Genomic DNA, 14,400 nt, shown 5'->3' with positions numbered 1-14,400 from the left:
TTATTTCCTTTACTGTTCTGGTTGTCCATATTCTGTCACTGGGTAAGCCTTGGTTTGTAAATCCCTAGTCATAACTTCTGTTAGGTTCAAAGATCCCAAATTGCAAAGAAATTCTCCTTATTGAGTTTGTGTTTTTAAATTTCAAAACACATCTTCATTGTAATAATTTCAAAGATGAAGAATATTAAAAAAATAAAAGGCCAGTCTTTCTTATCTCATTCCACACCCCAGATGGGATCATGTTTAGAAGTTTGATGTTTATCTTCCCAGACATCTTCTGTGCATGTTGAAATATGTCAGTTTGTAGATATTTGCAAACATGAAGTCCCATTGGTTTTTCTAGTGCATATGTTTTACCTCATTTTGATTGAAATAGCCATCCTTAGCTTTTAAGTAGCTCATGCTTCTGGCAGAGTAAATTTTCAATAGAGGGCGTTATTATTGTTATTATTATGATCTTTACGTGAAGAAATGTATTGCGGCACATGTAAAACTGCTGTGATCAAAGGGGTTAAAATCTAGTTAAGGGAGTTTCTTCTAAACTAATGGTTCTTAGCCCTGGCTGCACTTTGGGATCCCCTGGGAGCCTTGAAAATCACAGAAGCCTGGGTCTCCCCTTCAGCAGTTATGACTTAATTGGCCTGGTATGTGGCCAGGGCTTCAGGAGTTTTCAGCAGTCTCCAGGTGACCCTCTCCACAGCCAAGACTGAACACCTCTGTTCTAAAAAGAGATTAAGGATCATCGAGGATGAAATACAGATATAATCAGGAGCAGCTCTTGGAGACTGACTCCCTTTCTTAAAGACTTCTGATTGTCACATGGCTCCTGTAAGGATGTGGTTTTCTCAGCACACAAACAGATAAATGCCCAACTGGAAGCAATGCCCTGCTACCCATGTGGTCTTCCAGAAGTATCCTGTCATCATAGGTGATGGAGCAGAACAGGTCCCCTTCAGGGCTGGCACCACCTCTGTGCCTTTCTTGCTTCTCTGGGCTGTGTCATGAACAGGTGTGGTGCTGCCCCCTGCCCAGGAACCTTAAACTGAAGGGGCTGCACCTGAAAGGTAGCTGGGAGAAGGCAGGGAATAATGCATCAGTTAAGGTAAGAGGTCACCAAGATGTCCATTAGGAAGTGGGGTGTAGGGAAAAGGAGAGAGGAATTAGCATGGTTTTGGGAGAAGGTTGCTGGGTGGCGCTTATGCCTCCCAAGGGGTCCCCAGCGTATGTGGTGCCACTGCCAGATGCCAAGACCTATCAGGGGTCTCCACTCTTTGGGGCTTCTTAGGATCCAGCCCTGCCATCCTCCTCTCACAGAACAGGTGGGTGGCAGTGGCCTGAGCTAATTGCCTGGCAGGTGCAGCTCCCATCCAGCTCCACCAACTGGGCAGGCAAGGAGGGTCCCCCCAGGTCCCTTCTGTAGGGCAACCCTCTGAGGGGCTGACGGGCACCATCCTGTTTGTCCCAGGTGCAGCACAAACGCAACTAGTTATTCATTCAGCCAAAACCTTGAAAGAGGCTGTTATACCTTCAGCAGGTAAGAAAGAGGTAGAGGGAGTTCCTGTCATGACTCAGCCAAAACGAATCTGACTAGGATCCATGAGGACGCCAGTTTGATCCCTGACCCTGCTCAGCAGGTTAAAGATCCAGTGTTGCTGTGAGCTGTGGTGTAGGCCAGCAGCTGTAGCTCCAATTAGAACCCTAGCCTGGGAACTTCCACATGCCTTGGGTTTGGCCCTAAAAAGCCAAAAAGCCAAAAAAAAAAAAGAGAGAGAGAGAGAGAGAGAGAGAGAGAGAGAGAGCTTTTTGCAAAGGATTAAGCTTCTCCTTGAATGTTTATAATGGAGAATTTGGGGTTTGGGCAAAGGCTGAATGTGTTCCTTCCTGACATGGTGTGTGCAGACCACCTCCCCTGAAGCCTTCAGACAAGGCAGAAGGATTTCATCAATAATCATTTCCCTGTGCTTCTAGAAAGGACAACTCTGCTCTTTAAAAGGGTCAGAACAAAATAAAATCATGGAAGCTCAAAGCTAGCATTTTGTATATAAACATTAGAATGAATACTATGTACATGGATAATTTATTTTAAATTGATTTTTACAAATTAAGGCATTTTCCTCCAATTTTCCTTTAGAATTTTTACTGAAATTTGGTTTGAATGATAGAGAATGAAACAGTTACTTTCTTCCTCCCTCCAGCAGATTCTCAGGGAGATGCCTGTGTGTGCCTGCCTGAGAATTCCCCTGAGAGTCCTGGAAAGTCTGCTGAACTTTGGTCCTTGGGAAATGGAACAGCACTATCCTCCTTCACATCCATCCTCTGGAATCATTTGCTGGGATGATCATTATAATCATAATATCATAAAAGTTGTTGATACTGAGGGACCAGCCCGTTTGGCAAGAGGTCCTGCAGATGAAAAGGCATCTTCTTCCCTCATTTGTGTCCCAGTTGTAAGACACAGATGGAGGTTGGCCTGAGTCCAGGTGTAATTACAAGACTTGACTCAGTTACAGCCCTGAATAAAGAGAGAGGGTCAAGCTTGCTGGCCATCCAGAGTCAAAGCACTGAGTTCCCAGACACTCAGATTCAATTATCTCAGAGAGGTCTCTGCCAGTTCGGGTTCTGTTACTGCACTTTTGAGATGCCCTACCTATAGCAGATGCCTGCTGGCAGTTACGCTTGATAAACCAAGGAGGAGTTTCCTGCTCTGGAGTGAAGGCTTCTACCGAGACCTGTTGTTGGCAGCAGCCACTGGCCGGGAGCTCTCAACTTCCTGCGTGAGAGGCTGGGGTTATCTGGCAGTAGTTTAGCAGGGCTGGGAGCCCCTCTGAAGTCCAGTTCACTCTTTTTGGAGTGATTTGTTAGACTTCGGGGATCACAAGATGGTTGAGTCCTTGGGAAAAAAAATCCTTTTGGTTGTGTAAAACGTGGGCAGAAAGAAGAGGATGGAGACTGTGTAAATGCTGCTCACGCAGTCCCGATGGAGATTTGAAAATAAAGAGGATTACAGTTTTCAGGATTAATATAGGATTAATCTAGTTCTTTCTTTAATACCAAAGACACAAATGTCCCAGAGGAGAAATTGATACTCTTTCAAAAAGAAAAAAAACCTAATAATTCTATAGAATTATAATTCTCATAAGGGGATCATCTTTTGTGAGCAAGATGATTTAGAAGAAATGTATTTCCTGATCAGCTTATGTTCATGATGAATGTAAATGTGATTTTTAAAAAAAATTGCCATTGGTGGCAACAAGGCAGTGCTGATTTAAGGCGTGCTGAATTCTGGTTGATGAACAGCCGCAGAGTTTGGGAAGTAAGTTTCATGATTACAACTTTGAGGTACCCATGAAATACCAGCTTGGAAGTGTTCCCGGTTATTAACCTTTGGAGAAAGGGAGCTCATCAACATTTTATTAAACCTATTTTCTTTAATGTGGCCTTTTTATTTACTAATCATCATTCAGCTTCTGCTGATAGGTTTCCGCAGGCAGAAGTTTCAGAGCATTTTGCCTCTATTTTCTTCTCCTTTTTAACAAGCAATCATCATTGATATTTAGGATGTTAATATCTGAATATAGAGAAGAAAGAATGTTGTTCAAAATGTTTACTATTTTGGGAATAAGCCTTTGGATGAAAAAGAGGACTGTGTCAACTTAAGGACCATTTTTTTTTTTTAAGATCACATTTATTTAAAAGGCTAGTAGACAATTTGTTGGAAGATAGAAATCCTCTTAGATTTTTGTCCTAAAGTAGAATCTTGGTTAGTGGTTAAAGAAAATTCACATTAAAATCTTAAATACAATGATATAAAAGTTTAAAGAACAATTAATTATTAGTTGATTCCATTAAACACTATAGCAGTTATTTACCTTTAAGCCTATTTCTTTTCTTTTTTCCTTTTTTTTAATTACTCAATGAATTTTATTGCATTTATATTTGTACATCAATCATCACAACCGGATTTTATTGTCATTCCACCCCAAATCCCCAGCCCCCCCCACCTGTCTCATTTGGAAACCACAAGTTTTTCAAAGTATGTGAGTCAGTATCTGTTCTGCAAAGTTCATTGCATCTTTTTTTTAGATTCCACATGTCAGTGATAGCATTTGATGTTGGTGTATCGTTGTCTGACTGACTTCACTTAGCATGATAATTTCTAGGTCCATCTATGTTGCTGCAAATGCCATTATTTCTTTCCTTCTAATGCCTGAGTAATATTCCATTGTGTATATGTACGATATCTTCTTGATCCACTCCTCTGTCCATGGACGTTTAGGTTGTTTCCATGTCTTGGCTTTTGAAAATAGTGCTGCAGTGAACATCGGAGTTCATGTGTCTTTGCAATTCATGGTTTTCTCTGGATAGATGCCCAGGAGTGGAATTGCTGGATCAAATGGTAATTCTGTTTTTAGTTTTCCGAGGAATCTCCATGCTGTTTTCCACAGTGGTTGCACCAATGTACATTCCCAGCAACAGGGTACAAGTGTTCCCTTTTCTCCACACCCTCTCTGGCATTTATTGTTTTTAGACTTTTTGATGATGGCCATTCTGGTCAGTGTAAGGTGGTACCTCAGAGTGGTTTTGATTTGCATTTCTCTAATAGTGAGTGATGTTGAACATCTTTTAATGTGTTTTTGGCCATCTGTATGTCTTCTTTAGAGAATTGTCTGTTTAGATCTGCTGCCCATTTTTTGATGGGGTTGTTTGTTTTTTGGTATGGAGCTGCAGAAGTTGTTTATAAATTTTGGAGATTAATCTAGGGACCATTCTTGAAAAAGATTCTAACAGTCAGGACCCTGAATCTTAAAACAGTGGTTGGTGATTTTGGAGGCAATGAGAGAAGATGCATAGTGGGGGTAAACCCAGGAATTCACTTCTGAGTACAGATAGATGAACCACTGGCAGTATCAATTAATATTGATAAATTAATGTTTATGATTTTGAACTTTGGAACCAGATGGGCTTGCATTCAAATTCTTTTTTTTAAATTTATTTTTATTTTTATTTTTAATTTTCCCACTGTACAGCAAGGGGGTCAGGTTATCCTTACATGCTGTTAGACCTTGGGTAAATCACCCAGTCTAACTAAGCCTCAGTTTCCTCATCCCTAAAATGGGGCAGTGAAAGGGCCAATGTTGGAGGATTAATGTGAGGCTTAAATGACTATGCTTGTGGCACGTGGTATGTTCTTAATAAATGTTTGCAATGCTTTTGGCTACGGCCAGGGGTCAAAATGATGGGTCAGAGAAGATGGGTAGGTACCAGGTCGGAGAATATCTCTTTTTGACAAGGGCCAACTCTTATAACCCCTGGTACCACCTTGATATTTTTAAGGAAGATTCAGAAGAAACAAATTCTGGATTTACATCATGTGGGGCTAAGGGGAAAATGGGTTTTTACTGGCCCAAGATTAGCAGAATGTCATTTATGGATCAAGTCAATTTTGGTTGCTGATAAATGCAGCAATATGTCATTGCTGCATTTTTTTTTTGTATTTTTCATTTTAGGGCCACACCTGTGGTGTATGGAGGTTCCCAGGTTAGGGGTCAAATAGGACCTGTAGCTGTCAGCCTACACCACAGCCACAGCAATGTGGGATCTGATCTGTGTCTGTGACATACACCACAGCTCATGATGATGTCAGATCCTTAATCCACTGAGCGAGGCCAGGGATCGGACCTGAGTCCTCATGGATACTAGTCAGGTTTGTTAACCACTGAGCCACTATGGGAACTCGTTTTTTTTTTTTTTGGGATGTCATAAAGTCTTATATTCACATCTTACTCTTGACATCTTTTTTTCTCTCTTGCATTTTTGGCGCTTACTGTCCACTGAGTTCCAGATGTTTTGATTTGGGTTTGCACTGGGTAGATTCAAGGATTATACTGAAAGTTGTTGTTGGTGGTGGAGTGTTGAGCGTTCCTGGCAGAGAGAACAGTATGAGCTAAAATAGAGAGACTTGGAGTTCCTGCTGTGGTGCAATGGGATCAGCAGCATCTCTGAAGCACTGGATTCAGGTTCGATCCCTAGGCTGGCACCATGTGTTAAGGATCCGGAATTGCTGCAACTGCATCGTAGGTCTCAACTGCTGCTGGGATCTGGTCCCTGGCCAGGGAACTCCATGTGCCAAGTGTTGGGCCAAAAATAAAAATAAAAAAAATAAAAAAAGTAGACTTGGTCTATTTTAAGTGGTGAGACAAACATGGAGGGCTTACCCTGTGAATGGGTGAGTAAATAAACAGGTCATAATTTTATGCATAATGCCTTCTTTTACCCCAGGATACTTCTTCAGTAATAATTTTGAGTAGTGCCTAGTTAATTTGCAGTCATAACCACTAAGTCACTTCATTGATTCAGTTAGTATTTATTGAGATCCTGCTAGGTACATTGTATTAGATAGTGTCATCCCATAAATATGACAAGGCATATACATAAATAACAGTGGTGACATCAACCCACCAAGGCTCTGAGTCATGCGATAGGTGAAACTATTGAGGGGAAGGAAGAATTGGAAGGATAGGAATAACATATACATACCACTGTATAAAATAGATGATTAATGAGAATCTACTGTATAGCACAGGAAAATCTACTCAATAGCTTGTAATAACCTATATAGTACATTTATTTATATGACTGATTCACTTTGCTGTACACCTGAAACTAATAATACAACATTGTAGGTCAACAATATGCTAATTAAAATTTGAGAAAAAGAACAAGTTAAAAAAAGAAAACAAGGCATCATCACCTTTTAAAGAAACCAACTGAAGGTTTTTAGAATAACTACAAATTAAAGATTTTCTGTTTTTTTTTTCACTTTCTTTTTTTTTGTCTTTTTAGGGCTGCACCCATGGCATATGGAGGTTCCCAGGCTAGGGCTCGATTTGGAGCTGTAGCCTCTGGCCTACACCACAGCCACAGCAATGCCGGATCTGTAACCCACAGAGTGAAGCCAAGGATCAAACCTGCATCCCCATGGATATTGTCAGATTTGTTTCTGCTGAGCCACGACAGATTTTCTACTTTAAACATGGTCTTTTTTTGAGGCAGTGGAGGGGTTGATGGTGGAGAAGTGACCAAAGTTTCAGAGGGAACATGGAATGGTAAATTCCTTAAAGAATAAAGGATACAATTTATGTATTTGATTACTAGCTGTAAAATGGACACATTTTGTCCAGGGAACCAGGCAATTGAACTCTTGGCAAGATTCCATCATCACATATTCAAACTGGTGGTGGAGGTTGCAGTAGCCAATGGCCAGCGCTGTGGAGGACAGGCCTGTGCTGTGTATTTTTGTGGATTCTGTGTTAATATCTGGGCAAGACCCTTGATGTTGAGTGCCAAGGACAGAACAGCTCTTGGCATAGGTGTTGCTTTGACGGAGATGAAGGGAGGGTGCTGGATAATATTTGTTAATTTTTGTTCTTCTGTTTTATTTTCCTGAAAGCACACAGTACAAGAGTTTTTGCTTGGTATGCAGTTCCTCCAGCTCCATGGGAATCACAGGGTCATCACTGTCCCATAGAGTCAGGGCATAGGCCAATGCAGAGTTAAAGCCCTGGAGCCGCTGATGGCTGGCAGTGTCCCAGAGGGGCCTTCTGTACTGCACTCAAAGGCCCCCAGCACCGCTGGGCCCCTGAACCCTCGGACAGTTCTTCTGCCAGGTGTGCTCCACTCCTGGGTGGCAGGGCCCATGGGCGGGGAGGTGGGGGGGGTGGATCGGAGAGCCAAGTGGCCGCTGAGGTCCCTGCATCCCAGTTTCATTCTTAAGCATCTGCGTGCGTCCCTTTCTGGGAGCCCTGAGCTCCTGTTCTCAATCTCACAACCCTCTTCTCTTGGCTACATTTGACAAATTAAAAGCTATGACGGAATGACTTCCTTATATCCATTATTACGCAATTCACACTGTAGATGCAGAGTTTCCGAAGAGAGTTCTTTTTAAATTTTTATATTGTAGTTTTTAACATTTATTTTTTGAAAGAGTAAAATAAGAATATGGTTAAAAATCACCAAGCAATACCAGAGTATATACTATAAAGTGGAAACTAAGGGTCCCCCCACCCAACTCTTTCCTCCCCAGTCCCACTTCCCAGAGATCATTCCTCACTTCTCAGAGCAGCAGTGCTGTTGATAAACAAGCATGGCTATTTGTTTTTAAACACAAGATGAGGATGTATGATATTCTTTACTCTGCTCATTTTTCCAACAAATAGCGTCTCAGAAATCTTTCCATTATTGGTGCATCTACTTCTACTCCTGCTACAAATTCAGTATAGGTGGAGGTACCAGGATTTATTTACTTAGCCCCCGTGATGGACATTTCTGTTGTTTCCAGCTCTTTTGCTGTTACAACATATGATGCAATGAATATCTTTGTACCAGCGTGAATTGATGTGTAAGATGAATGCCTAGATACAAGTGGGCGTCTATGTAAGATGAATATGATAAACATTGCCAAACTGTCCTCCGTAAAAGTTGTAGGAATTTCTTTTCTCACCAACAATATGTTAGAAAGGTTGTTTGCCTGTACCTGCTTTAATAAACAAAGATTATAAAATATTTTTACATTTATAGTTTGAGAGTTTTCAGATTAAAAGGCATCTTATTTGCATTTCATTAGTCATTAGTGAGGTTGAGCATATTTACATATGCTTAAAGGCAATCTGTATTTCCTTTCTCTCTGAAAATTGCCCATGTGTCTTAGTAGATGGTTAGTATTTTTCTTTCTGGTTTGCATAAACACTTTTTAAATAGTAAAGACTTTAGCCTTTTCATGCATGTTGAAAAAACGTTTGCAATTTGTCACTTATATTTTGGCATTTAGGTAATATTGTTTGGCATGGTAAAAACTAATTTATGTAGTCAAATCACACAGTTTATTATTTCTAGGCTTTGTTTCTTGAAAGGCTTCTGGGTGTATGGTTTAAATGGTCATCCACAGAGATCTGGGTTATCTTTCTATCTTCCTACAGCACCTTGCAGAATGTGAATCTCAAGGATTTATTAAAGTGACTTCTGTTTCACTCCAGTTAAAATGCAATCAATTTGAGTCCTAAAGAGGAGCCCAGAATGCTCTTGCCCTAGTCCCACAGGCCCGTTTATCCCCCTCTCCCTCCCCAACCTGTGTCACTGAAGTCTGTCTCTTCCTCCCCCAGAGGTTGATCTACCTTGTCCCACAAGCCTTCTCCCCCCATCCCCACACCCCCCGCCCCCACTTGCTGGTCTCTGGTGAACCAGAGTATCTGGCCTGAAACCCAAATGGGGGTTGTAGGCAGGAACCCATCTCAGTCTGAGCACAGTGTTGTACCTGTTTTCGTTTCTAAAATTATTGAACGCAGTATCAGAGGTTTATGATGTTACACATATTCTTTTCTTCCTCACCTCTTACTACTATTAAAAATCCTGTTATGCTCTGGAGCCCAGGACGTCTGTCTACATCCATCACCAGGAAGCTTATTGCAGTATTGTGCAATTTGGCCCTAATTCTGCAGCACTCGAGAAAATCAGACAGACCTTAATGGAACTTTTATAATGTTCAAAGCTTCAAAGATGAGCCACTTGTACCCCTGCCATGGATGAGCTCACAGCTCCAATGGAGAAGACACAGGTAAGAGATTATAGCGCAGGTGGTTAGTGCAGCTGAGGAGGGGCTGTGGAATATTGAAGGAGTTCAAGTACATTGAGAAAGGGATTATAGATGGGGTACCTTTTGACTTGGAACTTTCAGCAGGAGTAATAAGCCTAATTCTCTAAACACTCTCTATTTTTAGTATATGTGCTGCCGAAACAAGCACTCAACACTGTTTTTTGCAATGGAAATTTCTTTGCACAAGGTAGCATTCCATTTGTTTTGTTCAATAAAAGTAAACACTTGTTCAGTAAATGAATGGCAGCAGTGAATGATGACTCTCTGGAATTATATTTCTAATTCTGAAAAATATCTTAGTTTTTTTCCTTTCTTTTTCCCACTTTAACATCAATACTCAAGAACTTTGCTTAATCACAACGTTACATAAATTGGCCAGCAGAGGGCACTGCATACTGACAGTGCCTCCACTGCTTATATCTTCAAATGCTTGAGATGTGATAACTGTGTTAACTTGGGTGTGTTTGCAAGTGCCTTGCAACTGTTTCAGAGAAAAATATGTCAGAAATTAAAAGAAGCGTGTGAATAAAGAAATTAGATAAATGGTGTAATTGATTTCTCTTTGTTGATAAAGAGGAAACACGTCTGTATGTAATGAATGTAGCTTATTATCAATTAAGAGAAGGTAATATGATAATATTACTTCCCTGTATAAATTGGCATGACTTCTAAATTATCTTTGAAAATGCTTTTGGTTTTGTCATGTGGTTTAATTCTCAACCTTAAGCTAAAGGTGAAAAACCAGTTCCTAATGTATTATATTCTTTTAAACATTGAGAAAACTTTTGTTTGAATAGTATCAAGATGCTGTAGTTGTGTACAAATTCTTTTCATGTCTGTTTGCAAAGATATTTTAGTTTATATATTTTCCCTATGGATTTGAGGATTCCAAAACATTTTTAGAGCATGATTTTCTCCCCTTCATCTTTTCAGTAAACTTTTTAGGAGTTCCCTGGTAGCTCTGCAGGTTAAGTATTCAGTGTGGTCGCTGCTGCGACTTGGGTCATTGCTGTGGTGTGGGTCTGATCCCTGCCTGGCCTGAGAAATTCCAGATGCTGTGGGTACAGCCCCTCCCCCCAAAAAACTTAAAAAAATATCATGTTTTTAAGCCTATTTGCACTTGGTCAGCCTTGGCAGTGTGGAGATCCCTTGTTTACATGGCTGGCACTCTAAGTCAATGCATGTATTTATGATTTCCATTTAAGGAGCAAACTGAACTGACCATAGGATATGGGACCAAATCATATGAACACTGTCAAGAGCTGACCCCAAATTTCTCAGAAGTAGGAAAACATTCAAGTAAGTTTTTATTTGCAGGAATCTCATTTCCCCCTAACTCTCACTTCTGGGTTCCTTTGATTTCTTATTAATTTATCACATGTGTTTAATGACAGTGTGTAACAAATTCCTACTCTGATAGGTGTTGTGTAGAATCGAAAAGTGATACGACATTTTCTCATGCCTTAATTCATGCTTAGTCTAATGAGTAATTTTATGTAGGTTTATTGCTTGAGACAATAAAAGTTTAGTTGTGTAAATAAGTTATAGCCTAACTCAGGCTATCAAATATTACTGGGGAAACATTTAAGGCAAATAATTATAATTTTGAACAATATAAATAAGAGCTGTGCAGTGCATTGAAATTTAGATATGGGTTAAGCCACTTTTTAGATTAAATCACGATTTGTCTTTTAACATTGGAAAGCAAATTAACTTTTGCCCCTTCCTTCTCTTTGCAGTGGGAGTGACTGCCTGGGTATTGGGTTGACCCTGTGACCGTGCATCGTTATGCAGATAACATCCCTCTGTACCACTAGATGTTTGGCATCTTACATTTCATTTTGGATGGGCAAGACTACTGGAATAGGAATTACTTGGAACTGGTTCATTATGTATTAGTAGGATATTGGTACATACTGCATTGGGAAGACTAATGACAGCCTTGGGGGGTGTCATAGCTTGATAGTTTAAAGATTAGCTTCAAGTCATTAAATTTGTCCAGTCATTTATTTAGAGTGATTATTGCTTGTAAATTATTGTTATTTTTAAGAGAACTTTTTCTCTCTTTGCCTGGATCAACAGTAATTTGTAAAGATTTCAGTATTGAAGAGTCATTGCTTCCTAATTACCTGTACATTTTCAGCCCAGGCTTGATCTATTTTATCCTGGGGCATGATGGGTATGGACTTCAGTTTGTCTGCCGATGTCCAGTCCTACGTGGTCTAAATCACATTAACCCTGACATAGGAAGGGCTCAAGGATTCCATTCCCTTCCCACCCAAGGTGGGATTAATCAGTTCCCTTTTTCTCAAGCATTTAAGTGGCCTCCTCTCGGGAAGAGGCAATAAGTAGATGACTGAGGTTAAAACCTAGGTTCTGGAGTCCAACAGACCTGGGCCAGCCAACAACAAACTTTGTTAAGTTTAGGCAAACAGTTCACCTTCCCTGCCTCAGTTTTTTTTTTTTTTTTTTTGGTCTTTTGTTGTTGTTGTTGTTGTTGTTATTGTTGTTGTTGTTGTTGTTGCTACCGCGGCATATGGAGGTTCCCAGGCTAGGGGTTGAATCGGAGCTGTAGCCACCGGCCTACGCCAGAGCCAGAGCAACGCAGGATCCGAGCCACGTCTGCGACCTACACCACAGCTCACAGCAACGCCGGATCGTTAACCCACTGAGCAAGGGCAGGGACCGAACCCGCAACCTCATGGTTCCTAGTCGGATTCGTTAACCACTGCGCCATGACGGGAACTCCATGCCTCAGTTTTATCATCTGCAAATTGGGCATAGTAACAGATTGCTGTGAATATTAAGTGCCACTATGTCTATAAAACATAGAATGGTTGCTATTAGTTGTTAACTGACAGAATTGGTGGTAAAACCAGGTACTAAAAGTGGCTTCTCCTACATAGTTTTTTATTTTAAATTAATATTATTTCTTAGAACAGCTTTAGGTTTACAGAACAATTGGCCATAGAGAGCTGAGATTCCCCACATATTCTTCATTAATGTCTTCCACTATGTGTTTTATTGATAAGCCAATATTGATACATTATCATAAACTAAAGTCCATAGTTTAAGGTCCAGTCTTTGTGTTGTACGCCTCTGGGTTTCGATGACATATAATATCATGTATCCAACATCCTAGCATTGTACAGAATAATTTCCCTGCCGTCGAACCCCTCTCTGAACTGTCTATTCATCCCTCCCCTCCCCCTAGCCCTGGCAACCATCGATCTTTTTTTAAGTTTAATTTATTGAAGTGTAGTTAATTTACAATGTTGTGTTAATTTCTGCTGTGCAGCAAAGTGATTCAGATGTGTGTGTGTGTGTGTGTGTGTGTGTGTGTATATATGTATTGTGTATATATACACACACACACACATATTCTTTTTCATATTCTTTTCCATTTTGGCTTATTGGAGGATTTTGAACATACAGTTCCTTGTGCCATGCAGTAGGACCTTGTTGTTTTTCCCTTCTATATGTAATAGTTTGCTTCTGCTAATGCATTACTCCCAATACACCCCTCCCTCTCCCCCTTCCCTTGGCAACCACAAATCTGTTTTTATGTCTTAATAACTGATCTTTTACTGTCGGCGTAGTTTTGCCTCCTCCAGAATGTCACGTAGTTGGAATTGCAGTATGTAGCCTTTTCACTTGGCTTCTTTCACTTAGTAATTTGCATTGACGTTTCCTCCATGTCATGTCTTGGCTTGAAGCCTCGTTTCTTCTCATCTCCGTGTAATATTCCATTGCCTGGCAGCACTCCACTTTGTTTATCCATTCACTTCATGTTTTCCATGGAATTTTAACTCCTTCCTTCCCACTGTCACTCGGCTCCTGGGAGCCAATGTAGGAGGAAGACTACAACTTACACATCCCTATAGCCTTAGAATCTGGGGCAAGATTGGCTGAGTAGTAGGTCTGCAGCAAGTGCTTGTTTAAGTAAGAAAAGTGAAAAGAGAGAACTTTCAAATCACACAAGAGCCTTCATTTTGGCCGATAAGTGGTAGATTTTTAAAGGGCTATTGGAAGTGATGGCAATGCAGGATCTTTAACCTGCTGAGCAAGGCCAGGGATCTAACCGGAGTCCTCATGGATACTAGTTGGATTTGTTACTCCTTAGCCACAGTGGGAACTCCTGGAAACTCTCTTAACAGAGGAAAAATAATTCTTCCATGAACTTGTCTGTAGAGAAATTGTTATTTATTGAAGAAGAGGTAAAGATTTGCTATAGAATCATTCCTATTATTGTTTTTTATTAAAAATCAGAGGATCATGGAGTTCCCGTCGTGGCGCAGTGGGTAATGAATCCGACTAGGAACCATGAGGTTGCAGGTTCGATCCCTGGCCTTGCTCAGTGGATTAAGATCCGGCGTTGCCGTGAGCTGTGGTGTAGGTCGCAGACGTGGCTCGGATCCCAAGTTGCTGTGGCTCTGGTGAAGGTTGGCAGCTACAGCTCCGATTCAACCCCTAGCCTGGGAACCTCCATATGCTGTGGGAGCGGCCCTAGAAAAGGCAAAAAGACAAAAATAAATAAATAAATAAATAAAATTAAAAATCAGAGGATCAGAGGCCTGTCCTGCCCTTGAATCACCCCAACCCATGTGGGAGGTCATAGCAGCTGGGATTTCCTGTGGCAGGAGCTTGGGGGAATTTGGAGGAATTGGCCAGTTTTGGAATAAGTTGTTTTAGTCCTCTCCTGTTCACCCTGTTGATGGGGGGGAATTCCGCTCAGGGAATGGGGGTGGTGG

General features: G+C 40.9%; 1 long non-coding RNA gene across 1 annotated transcript; it reads left to right on the top strand.

Annotated features, from left to right (window-relative positions):
* Positions 1-8,880: 8,880 nt before the first annotated feature.
* On the top strand, positions 8,881-11,652 carry LOC125121209 (uncharacterized). The gene is made up of 3 exons (XR_007133403.1): positions 8,881-9,610; positions 10,855-10,948; positions 11,389-11,652. It is a non-coding gene; the product is annotated as an uncharacterized LOC125121209 (long non-coding RNA).
* The last annotated feature ends 2,748 nt before the right edge of the window (positions 11,653-14,400 follow it).

The sequence above is a fragment of the Phacochoerus africanus genome, chromosome 2 (assembly GCF_016906955.1).
Source record: "Phacochoerus africanus isolate WHEZ1 chromosome 2, ROS_Pafr_v1, whole genome shotgun sequence".
Taxonomy (NCBI): Eukaryota; Metazoa; Chordata; class Mammalia; order Artiodactyla; family Suidae; genus Phacochoerus; species Phacochoerus africanus.
This window is presented reverse-complemented; position numbering and strand designations above follow the sequence as displayed.